The following is a 13,144-nucleotide window of genomic DNA, read 5'->3' on the forward strand; positions in this document are numbered from 1 at the left end:
ATTTCTATTTCTTTTTTTCAAATCACGTTCATTGATTATACGGGAAAAAAAAATGATTGATATGTTACAAATGCCTTCTAGGGGAGTAAGTGAGAATGATAACAAAATTAGTTTTCTATCCGGTTCATCAATTATTTTTACCAAATTAAAAAGGACAACACAACTTTTGTTCAATAATTTATGTAACCTCGGTGAAAAGCTATTAACTTTTGTTCAATAATTTATGTGACCACGGTGAAAAGCTATGACTTCAGATGAAACGAGAAGTTTCTGAGTTCGGATCTGACAGGATTAAATTCATTTAATAACAGAAATATGTTTTGCAGAAAGATCTTGGTGTAATCATTAAATCCAATTACGTTCTAGCCATATGCCACGCTTACCATTTGAGTGTTTTAGCTTTCCCATGCTTGTAATACTTTGAATACCGCAATAAAGAAAAGACCAAGAGAAATGAAATGAACTTGAGTGACTGTTTTTTCAAGATATTCTGGCCAGATTATGGGGCTAGTTTGAGCGTGTTGTTCTGTAGCCTTAAATGTTTACCTGGAAGAGAAATTCTAACAAGATTGTTAACCAGATGTTAAGTGATGACGAGGGCTTTTTGACCATTATAGTTTTTTTTTAATAATTAATTACCAAATTAATCTTATTTATAAATTATTTCAAAAATTTAACCTCTTCAGAAAACATAACACCAATCTGCTCCTGTTTGACCGTTGACCATGAAGCCTACCCGGGTACACCCCTACCTACCCAGGTATATTTTGAAATTTTTTACCTACCCGGGTACACTCCTCCCTACCCGGGTATATTTCTTGAATCTGAAATTTTTTTGAATTATGTACCCGGGTAGATAGGGGTGTACCCGGGTAAATAATCATAACATGTTGAGTGGTAAAGTACAACACAGATGCTTTATTGCATTCAGTTTCCGGGTTAATTTCTTTTTGCAATTTCGTGAATCTTCTGCGGTTCACTTGACGAAACGGCGTCCTTGAAACTGGGTTTCTCTTTCTCTTACGTGTTTCGTGTTCCAGAAAGCCATGAGAGAGAGTGAGAGAAGGAAAGAGAGAAAAGAGGTTACTGAAATCTGAATTGTATATTGCAAAAATGAATATAGGATGATTAACTGATAGCTAAATTATCTTTTGCAGAAAGATCTTGGTGTGTAATCATTAAATCCAATAACGTTCTTTAACAAATACAAGGAAAATTTTAAATTAGTCCATTATGAATGATTAAATTTAAACATTTTATTTATATAATAAATACAAAAAAAATTATGCATATAAATATGCACTCGTAAGTCATAAGTTATTAAGTCATAACTTTCATGTCCTTATCAAAAACCTCAATGGGTATAATAATTAATGGATTGGTGTAAAAGATAACTTGAAAATTTTAATATCAGTATGTCTTATTGAATGAAATTAATTGAGAAAGGAAGAATAACCCGATTAATATTAATGGAATTGGATCATGTTTTAAAAAAATAATATGATATTGTTATATGAGACAATTATAACCATCATTAATCCACCTTTGAATGTTTATAATTATCCATGTTATGTCTTTTTTAAGATGAGAAGATCAACTTGCAATATTAATACAATAGTCTTTACTAACATATTAAGTAGAAATTAATGGATAAATTATATATATATAAGGATAAATTAGCAACTGTAATCCTTAAAATTATTCATGACTTACATTTCAATTTTTAAATTTAATTATTGTACAAATTAACCTTTATAAAACTCGTATCAAGTTAATCTATTGCAGACACAAAAGTGAAGGTAATTTAAGTTTTACAAATTCACACTAACGCGAACATATATTTATAATAACTAAATTGCTAATTTACTTTATTTTTCTAATTTTTTTTAAAATTAACTCGGTTAAATTTTCGTTCATATCCTATTTTCTTAAAGGGAAAAATTAATGCTGTCTAAAAGTATCAACCAACACCACGGACACAAAAAGCAGAATGTGAAAAGTAGCCCCGACTCTGATGGATGATTTCCCAAACCTTGTATCAACAAAACAATAGCCGCAATACTTAGGCTGCGTGATGACCTTGAAGGCGACAAGGTAGAAAAAAAATCACCTGTTTAACTTCATGCCACTTTAAATCACTTGTAGTTTTTCACCTTTTGTTCTCTGCTTTAATACAATTTTTCCTCAATTTGGTCAATAGCTCTTTGACCTGCATAAATCATTACAGATATTTTTTTGTAGTGGATGTTTCTGCCAGCTAAAATGAGAGTAAGTGTACCTGTAATGTGAAAGCAGTGGCTATTATTGCCAAAGCAAGAGAACATGTCTCTGGTAGGTTGAAGTTGAGGTCCATTTAGATATCCAGAATCCAAGCAACAATCACACATAGGGGAATCTACATTGTAATAAAAAATATATATAATAACTGCAGGCCAATATTTTTTCCTTGCTCGCAGACAAAAGGTACTGTACCATGGTAGAAAGAAAACAATATATCAACTACAGAACTATCTTTCTCTCCAATTCGTAGAACAAGTTTGCTAGGTACAGACGGCTAAAATTTCCAAATTATACTGCAGAAAAGAAAAACTACAAAACCATGGAATCTCAAATTTAAATTAACAATTCGCTATTGAGCATCTTAGAAAATTTCGGACGAGGTCAAACATGGAAACAGGTAGTACAAAGAGAATCAATTGGGAACGTTGGATAAACATCACAAATTCGAGATAACTTTACAATCTTATCAAGGTAATGTTATAAGAGCTACCAAACCAAATACAACTCCTAACAGCAAATTAAGGGACTCACAATCTTATCGAGATAGCTCTATATGTTTGTTTGCATTCTTCTCGCTAAGTTCAATCGTTCAACTCAATCAACTATCTCTTTAATTAAAGCAACTCTCCCACCACCTCCATCTTCAAACTCTTATCTTTTTATTCTTTTCAACCTACAAAACCAAAAAAATCATATCAAAACACCAAGTAACCAGAGAAATGATTCAATATATTTTGAAACCTGCGATTGCCCAAGATTCACACCGATTGTAATTCCGATAGCTTGCAAAGACGATGGTGGAGGGAGAGGTTGCAGTTCAAAGACGAATGTTAGGGGCATCTCCTTGGCACGGAAGACGAATAAAAGCATCAATCTCGGCAATGACGACGTCGCCAGAAAATCGTCAGAGTGAAATCTCGCGGGGAACGACGAGCGAGGTGTGAATTTTTTTGGCAAGGTTTAAAACACGAAAAATAAAGATGAAAATTCTTTAAAAAAATTAATATAAAGAAAATTTGCGGTGGTGCAAAAATGCAAAATGAATAGGAAACAAAATTAGCTTTTCCAGTAAATGTTACATAAAATAGTTTTATGTAGCGTATTAGCCCGCCATTAAATTACTTGAGTTGAGAGAACAAAATTTAAACTAGATGGTGCTCGATATTATCTTAGAATTTAGGTGGTCTTTGGTTGCAGGATTTTTGTAAGATGCACGGGGAAGTGAGGGTGGATATTCAATTTTACGATGTTTGGTAGCACTTAAAAAAAAAATGGGAAAATTGTATTGATGGGGAAATTTTTTGTGTGTAATCTTAAATCAAATTCTCAAAGAAAAATCTCATCCAGCGGGTGATATTGTGATTTTGCAGGATAAATAAAAAAGTTGATGCTAAAATTGTGTCAATATTTCCGGTAAAAATTTGATCTACCAAACAATTTTTTTTAACTTTTCTATCAAACTCATTTTTCTACCACTTCCCTAATAATTACATTTCCTCAGTATTCAAAAAAAATTCCCCCCAACCAAACGCCCCCTTAAAGTATTAATTCTAAACTCACCTTGAAATCGGACTAATGTGAATGAATGAACCGATTAAAATACTTTTTTTAAAAAAATAATATTGAAATAATAATTTTAATTTCTTTTTATCCTTTATCTCTATTTCTTTGCTATAATCTGCAAGGTATTTCTTATTCAACCCCTCGTTGAAATAACAGAAATTTTGTTTGGGACAGGATTTGAACCTCTGATCAAATTTAATATCATAACAAATATAATATCATAAGAAAGAAACCACAATTTAATATAATAAAACACTTGCTAGATTTAATATAATAAACGTTTCTTAAATTTATTGCTACAAAACGCTTGCCAACTTTAATATGCTTAAAGTTCTAGCCAAATTTAATGTTAAGAAAACGGTTGCCAAATTTGATCTCAGGAAATGTATTAGGTGCACAAAATTTAATAACATTTAAATATTAACAATTATTTCATTATAATATTTTATATTAATGTTATATTGAAAAGAAAAAAAAAAGTTAAGGTCCGTTTGGAGGGAATTTTTTTTCTCCAAAAGCTGCTTTTTTTCTTAAAAAAAACACTTCTCAGTTTTAGTTCATTTGGATATCTGCTTTTAAAAAAAGCAGAAGTCACAAAAAAAGCCAAAAACCTACTTTTTCCAGAAGCTAAAAATTTTAACTTCTGAAAAAATCAGAAGTCAAAAGTCAAATATTTTTTTCAAAAATTAAATATTTTTATTCCGTTTGTTTTCACTTTTGAAAAAGTAATTTTTATCTCTTCCTTATTTTAGAAGTCATTTTTACAAAAGTTTAAGTTATTTATATTTTTATAACAATATTTAGTTTTTGAAAAAAATATTTGGCTTTTGACTTCTGCTTTTTTTAGAAGTTAAAATTTTTAGCTTCTGAAAAAAGTAGATTTTTAGTTTTTTTTGTGACTTCTGCTTTTTTTAAAAGCAAATATCCAAATGAACTAAAACTGATAAGTGCTTTTTTTCAAGAAAAAAATTAGCTTTAGGAGAGAAAAAAGCCCATCCAAATAGGCCCTAAATCTATCATGTTGCAAGCAAGGAAGCACAGACACTTGTAAAAACGGGAAGAGTCGGATCTGACACGGCGACTCGCTCCGACACGGTGTCGGACACGCGGTTGACTTTTTCTGACACGTTAACCATTCCGACACGCGAATTTGACCGTGTCCGACACGGTCAAATGGCATTTTCGTAATTTTTTTTAAAATTTTTTTTTTTAAGTTAAAATATATTAATAAAGCTTCCACCTGATCATATCAATTTTATCTTTTGTCTTTTTTCCCCTTAAGTAGATAAGAGATCATCTCAGCATCATTGTTGTCAATTCCTATCACGTTCTTGTTGTATCTTCTTCTCTCTGATCTCTCTCTAATATGATTTGATCTCTCTATCTGATATTATATATCTCTCATCTCAGTTCTTATTTTTTTTATTAAAGCTTCCATCTTTATAACGTGTTGATGGGTATTATTAATTTAGTTTCATTTTTTGTTAGATTATTAAATATTAAATGAAATATACACTATATAAATTAAAAATATTATTTAATATTAAAATGTGTCCCAACGTGTCGAAATTCATAATTTTTTAAAATTGACGTGTCGGAGTATCGTGTCGTGTCATATCTCGTGTCGCGTGTCGTATCGGTGCTACATAAGTTGCAAGGTAAGAGATAGGTAATGCTATAGAAACATGCTGGTGAGGCCCACCATATATAAAATAAAATAATAAAAAAAGATGCACATTGTTCGGAGGGTTAGCAGGAAAAAGAAAAAGTTTTCGTCGACTAACATGGTTCTTATATTTTTATAAATTGAAATGGTAAAAAGAAAAGGTAATAAAAGTAGATTGTGGACCCCAAGATATAGTATGTTGAATTTATGGATTTTATAAAAGTTAAGTTGTAGAAAAAGTAACTGTGTTATTCATTTTTCGTGTTGTAGTTTTTTTTTTTTGCTTAATGCGGGCCACACAAAATATTGCGCGTGTAGAAAATTTTATGTTGTCATGTTGCATGATGAATGCAAATCCCTGAATTTATTTACAAGAATGAATCTTTTCATGTTCAAATTTTACATGATTTGATTATATTAAATTTTTGTTTCATATCTTTCTTTATTAATGATAATTGAACTTCATTTATTTAATGCATTTGAAAGGAGAGATAGACACAAAAGTTTTATTCAAATTTTAATATGAAAAGATCCACTTTATATATATGGGTTCGCTTTTTCTACAGTTACTGTAGTTAAGTTATCTGCAGTAAGCCTAATACGACGTCGTTTTGGAGCGAAAATCATGGTGTTTTTATAATTTTAATTTATTTTAAGGTTATTTTTAGTTTTTATAATTATAATTATTTATTCTTCAATCCCAAAACGACGTCGTTTTGGGAATAAATGCAGATAACTTATCTGCAGTAACTGCAAAAATATTATTCTATATATATGTGTGTGTGTGTGGAAAAAAGATTTCTCCAACCACTTGAGACAAACTTATCTCAAGTCACACCCTTATAATTCTGTTCAATGAATAACACATAGTTATAATATTAAAGTTATTTTTTTCTCTCTCCACGTCCCCTGACAATCTCTGAAAGGTATAGAAAGATAAAAAAAATCACTTTAATATTATAATTATAAGGGGTGGCTAAAGATAAGCTTATCTCAAGTGACTAGAGAAATGCTAACCGTTGGATGAACGGAAATCAAGGGCTGGGATGAGGAGTAAGACTTTTAAATCTTACTCTGGAGTCAAATGATCCCTCCCCTATATATATATATATATATATATATATATATATATATATATATATATATATATATATATGGGCTTTTCGTTTCTCAAGCTGCTTGAGATAATCTTATCTCCGACTACTAAATCATAATCGTTCAAAGATGTTTTTTTATACCAGCGTAAGACTAACAAGCCTTACACCACATCTCAATTGTTGATGGATGAAAATCATCGGTTGGTATTTGTAGTGTAATTAATGATTAATTAATATTAATTAATTCGTATGACTTTCTAAATTATAATCATTGGATGCACGAAAATCAACGGTTGAGATGTAGTGTAAGACTTATTAATTTACACCGGTGTAAAATAATCATGATCCATATATATATGGGGCAGGATATTTTTACACTGGTGTAAGAGTTAGAAGTCTTACACTCAATCTTGACCATTGATCCACTTGTATCCAATGGCTCACATTATTAAAAAAGTTGAGCCCTTAGATATAAATGGGATCAGTGGACAAGATTAAGAGTGTAACTTACACTGGTGTAAAATGATCCTAACCTTATATATATATATATATATATATATATATAAGTTCATTTTTTCTGCAGAGCACACACATAAGTTATCTGCATTGAGACTAAAACGATATCATATTGGAGCGAAAATCAAGGTGTTTTTATTTTAAGGTTATAATAGTCTTTATCATTATAATTTCTTAATATTTCAACCCAAGACGACGTCATTTTGAGAGTGAATGAAGATAATTTATCTGCATTCAGTGTAGAAATATTAAAGAGCGCGCACACACTCACATATATATGTGTGTGAGTTTAGCATTTATCCACTGTATGGAGATAAGTTATATAAAATGAACTCAAAACGAAGTCATTTTGAGGTTGAGAAAAATGTATTTTTATAATTTCAATTTATTTATGGGTTATATTAATCTTTATTATTATAATTTCTTAATCTTACAACCTAAAACGACGTCATTTTGGGTTCACTGGATATAACTTTATCTATAGAGACGGTAGAAATGTTTTTCCATATGTATATATATGTGTGTGTGCAGTGACGGACCTAAAATTTTTTATTTATGTCCACACTCTTAGTCCGCACATTTAGTGCTTTAAAAAAAATTAAACAAAAAATTAAATGTATTAAAAAATAAAAGAATATAAACAAGAAGGGATTTATATCCCTCATGTTACATGAACCAATCTTTTTTGTCATATTAAGAAAAAGACAATACTAATTTATTGAATAATGTGCCCTCTCACTTTCTTTAATATTATATAACTTATCTTTTTTCTTAACATGACAAAAATGTCGTTCATATAACATGAAGGATGTAATCCCCCAAACAAGAAAAGAAAGAAAATTTTAACTTAACAAAAAAAGTAATCAATTTAATGATATAAAAACACAAAAACATAAGCGGTAGATAATAAGTGTTTCTTTCTTAGTACATGTGCTTGCATTCCTGGCAATGCAGCTAGGGGTGTAAATAGGTTAGGCTAGGCTAGACTTTGACTTAAATAGGCTTGTGTAAAAAACATTAAGTATGGCTTGACCTGTTAGTTTGTGTAGACCCTAAATTACAAATCTGGCCTGATCTATATATAAAAAGTAAAAGCTTTTGCCTAGTCCTGTTAGCCTGATTAAGCTTATTAAATATTCAACAATTAAAAGAATAACTAAAATAATATTACTTTATTATTTAAAATTATTAAAATAATATGTTATAGGCCGGCCTGTAAACTTATAGGCTCGACATGTATAAAAATGTCTATGAACTGTTTTCTAGTTCTATTTTACTATTTATAATGGACCAAGTCTGACCTAATATAAGCTAGGCCGTAGGCCCCTGTAGGCCGGCCTAGTCCATTTACACCAGTAATTGCAGCCACTAAAATTGTTCCCTGAGCGACATTCATAATTAATTAAAAAATGTATCTCGAGATTTATGTCTACACTTGCATACATTGGCAACTGAGTAGGTTCGCCAATGTGGGTGTATATAATAATTTATTAAGTTAAAACTTACCTTTTTGTTAGGGTTTTATTACTGTTCTTTCATATAAGATAGTTATCTTATATTGTACAGAAAAAAATGAGTAGGTCCCACCATTTATTCAGCTGCTTAACATTTATTATTTGAACGATATTTTTTGTCATGTTAAGAAAAAAACAAGTTATATAATATTAAAGAAAGTCAGAGGGCACATTATTCAATAAATTAGTCTTGTCATTTTTTTAACATGACAAATTTTTATTTTTATTTTTTTGTAATAACATGACAAAATTTTTGGTTCATGTAACATTAGGGATATAAATCCCTTCTTGTTTATATTCTTTTATTTTTTAATACATTTAAATTTTTAAAGGGGGCAATGCCACTAAATATGCGGACATAAATAAAATTTCTTAGATTTGCCACTGCACACACACACATGTATATATGGAAAAATATTTATTCGGTCTCTAGAGATAAAGTTATATCCAGTGAGCCCAGAATGACGTCGTTTTGGGTTTTAAAATTAATAAACTACAATAATAAAGAATAATATAACTACAAATAAATTGGAATTATAAACATACATTTTTCTCAACCTCAAAATTACGTCACTTTGAGCTCATCGGAGATATCTTGTCTTCATATACTAGAGAAATACTAAACTCACACACATATATGTGTGTGTGCGCGCGCGCTTTAATATTTTTACAATGAATACAGATAAATTATATACATTAACTTCCAAAATGACGTCATCTTGAGTTGAAATATTAAGAAATTACAATGATAAAAGACTATTACAACATTGAAATAAATTATAACTACAGAAACACCTTTATTTTTTCCCAAAATGTTGTCATTTTGGGCTCAATGCAGATAACTTATATGCGTTAACTGCAGAAAAAATAAACTCATATATATATATATAGGCAAAATTATTTCTTCAGTCACTTGACGTCAAAAAATGACAGGTGTATGGTTATGATTCTCCATATTTAATGTTGTTACCTATACATGGTAAATAATTATATATATATATATAGGAAAAATTATTTCTTCAGTCACTTGACGTCAAAAAATGACAGGTGTATGGTTATGATTCTCCACATTTAATGTTGTTACCTATACATGGTAAATAATTCACTGCTAGATGTTATGCAGTTGAATAAATGTTAAACCCCATATATATATATATATGGGTTCATTTAATCTTATGTTGAAGGAGAGATCTTCTCTCATGTTGTGACACATATGTGGTGGGACCCACCATTTAAAGAAAAAAGAAAACAGAATGTCACGATTTTCGATGAGTGTGTAGAAGATAAAACTACTCTTATGCAACATAAGAGTAATTTTTATATATATATATATATATATATATATATATATATATATATATATATATATATATATATAAACATGAAGTATGTAATCCCCAAACAAGAAAAGAAAGAAAACTTCAACTTAACATAAAAAAAGTAGTAATCAATTTAATGATATAAAAACAACAAAATTTAAGTAGTAAATAATATGTGTTTCTTTCTTAATACATGTGCTTGCATTCCTGGCAATGCAGCCACTAAAATTGTTCCCAGAGCGACATTCATAATTAATTAGAAAATGTATCTCCAGATTTGTGTCTACACTTGCGGACATTGCCAACTGAGTACGTTCGCCAATGTGTGTATATAATAATTTATTAAGTTAAAACTTACCTTTTTTTAGGGTTTTATTACTTTTCTTTTACATAAGATAGTTATCTTATGTTGTTGAGAGCATGGTAGTTAAAATCTGGATTTAAATCTTAAAATCCTGATTTTAACGATTTATTTTTTGCTAAAACGATTTAGATTTCACTTAAAATCCTTTCCAATATAAAATCCCGATTTAGACATTTACTTAAGTCCCGATTTTAAGATTTAAATCCCGATTTTAAGATTTAAATCCCGATTTTAACTATTGGAATGATGTTAAGCAAGTTAGAAAAATTGTTGAATATAACATTGCTGATGTTTCATCCGAAGATGAATGGATTGTGGAAAATGAAGGAACTTTATCTCATGATGACAGTTTAGATGAAGACAATTTTGAATGATGTAGTTGAAGATCACGTTGAACAGAATGTCTTCGATGATAATAACTTGAATGATTTATTAGCTTAGACCATTAGAGTGTGACAATTGTATGCAAATGTATAAGGATGGTGGCAAGTAGTCTATTTTTCTTAATTTTTTTTATACATAAGCATATGTATATAAAAATTTAATTTTAGAGCGCATGTAAAATCTACGATTTGTATTACGATTTTACGATTTACGATTTTTTATTCCCTTTCCGATTTTAGGTAAAATCCCGATTTTGACTATCTTGGTTGAGAGAAAATGGGTGGGTCCCCCATTTATTTAGCCACTTAACATTTATTATATGAACGACATTTTTTGTAATGTTAAGAAAAAAACAAGTTATATAATATTAAAGAAAACGAAAGGGCACATTATTTAATAAACTAGTCTTTTCATTTTCTTAACATGACAAAAAAATTGGCTCATGTAACGTGAGGGATATAAATCCCCTCTTGTTTATATTCTTTTATTTTTTTAATACATTTAAAATTCTGTTTAATTTTTTTAATGAGGTGTTGCCCCCAAACTTCGCCATTAAATTTGCGGACATAAACAAAATTTCCTAGATCCACCACTGCACACACACACATATAAATATATGGAAAAATATTTATTCGGTCTCTAGAGATAAAGTTATATCCAGTGAGCCCAAAATGATGTCGTTTTGGGTAGTAAGATGAAGAAATTATAATAATAAAGACAAATATAACCATAAATAAATTGAAATTATAAAAATACATTTTTCTCAACCTCAAAACGATGTCGTTTTGAGCTCATCAGAGATAACTTATCTCTATATACTGGAGAAATGCTAAACTCACATATATATGTGTGTGTGTGTGTGTGCTTTAATATTTCTGCAATGAAGGCAGATAAATTATCTACGTTCACTCTCAAAACGACGTCATCTTGGGTTGAAATATTAAGAAATTATAATGATAAAGATTGTTATAACCTTTGAATAAATTATAACTACAAAAATAACTTGATTTTCGTTTCAAAACGATGTCAATTTAGGCTCAGTGCAGGTAACTTATTTGCGTTCACAGCAGAAAAAATAAACTCACACACACACACACACACACACAAATATATATATATATATAGGCAAAATTATTTCTTCAGTCACTTGACGTCAAAAAATGACAGGTGTATGGTTATGATTTTTCACATTTTGTATGGTTACGACTCCCTACATTTAATGCTGCCACCTATACATGGTAAATAATTCACTGGTGGACGTTAAGCGGCTGAATAAATTTTAAACTCTCTCTCTCTCTCTCTCTCTATATATATATATATATAAACATGAAGGTTATAATCCCCAAACAAGAAGAGAAAGAAAACTTTAACTTAACATAAAAAAATAGTAATCAATTTAATGATATAAAAACACAAAAATATAAGCAGTAAATAATATGTGTTTCTTTCTTAGTACTTGTACTTGCATTCCTGGCATGCAGCCACTAAAATTGTTCCCCGAGGGACATTCCTAATTAATTAAAAAATGTATCTCCAAATTTATGTTTATAGTTGCGGACATTGGCAAGTGAGTAGGTTCGCCAATGTGTGTGTATATAATAATTTATTAAGTTAAAACTTACCTTTTTTTAGGGTTTTGCTACTCTTCTTTCAGATAAGATAGTTATCTTATGTTGTAGAGAGAAAATGTGTAGGGCTCACCATTACAAGAAAAAAAGGTGGGGCGCGAAAATCAAAATGAGAGATCATGAGAGAAGTTATCTTATGTAAAAGGAGAGTAATATTTATTTATCCTTTTTTAATGCATTAATATTTAAATAAGTAAAAAATACATATAATTTATTATATAAGGATCTTAAATGGAGGAAAATAAAAATATATTGATATAATAATATATTCATAAATTATTTATTATAATAATATTTTGTTAATTTTAAATAAAATAATATTTTCATAACATTTATCTATTTAATTTTTGTATGAATTTTTTATAATAATATTTTAATTTGAATTATGTTATTAATTAGGGGTGTTCGCGGTCTGGATTGGATCAGTTTTGGAAGAAAAATCATCTGATCCAATCACTTCGGTTTGTTCATGTAATCATCCATTCGGTTTGGATTTTTTGCAAATCCGATCCGATCCAATTTTTTTCGGTTTGGATTGGATCGGTTTTCGGTTTTTTGAAAATCCTAAAATTTGTTTCATGATTATTGTGCAAATAACATCTTTTTTATATATTGATTTGTAAATTTATTTATTTTTTGAAATACAAAAGCATCGATAGACGATAATGTAGGTTTTTTTTTTGGCAATGAGATATGAAGCATCAATAGACGATAATATAGTTTTTTTTTTGAAATATTATTGATGAGATGTGACTAGGTTTTTTTTCTTGGGTTTAGTTGATAGGTTAATAGGTATTGGGTTTAGAAATTTTT

The sequence above is a fragment of the Gastrolobium bilobum genome, unplaced genomic scaffold (genome assembly GCF_033153095.1).
Source record: "Gastrolobium bilobum isolate Gb01-03AN ecotype WA unplaced genomic scaffold, APGP_CSIRO_Gbil_v1 utg1487, whole genome shotgun sequence".
Classification (NCBI taxonomy): Eukaryota; Viridiplantae; Streptophyta; class Magnoliopsida; order Fabales; family Fabaceae; genus Gastrolobium; species Gastrolobium bilobum.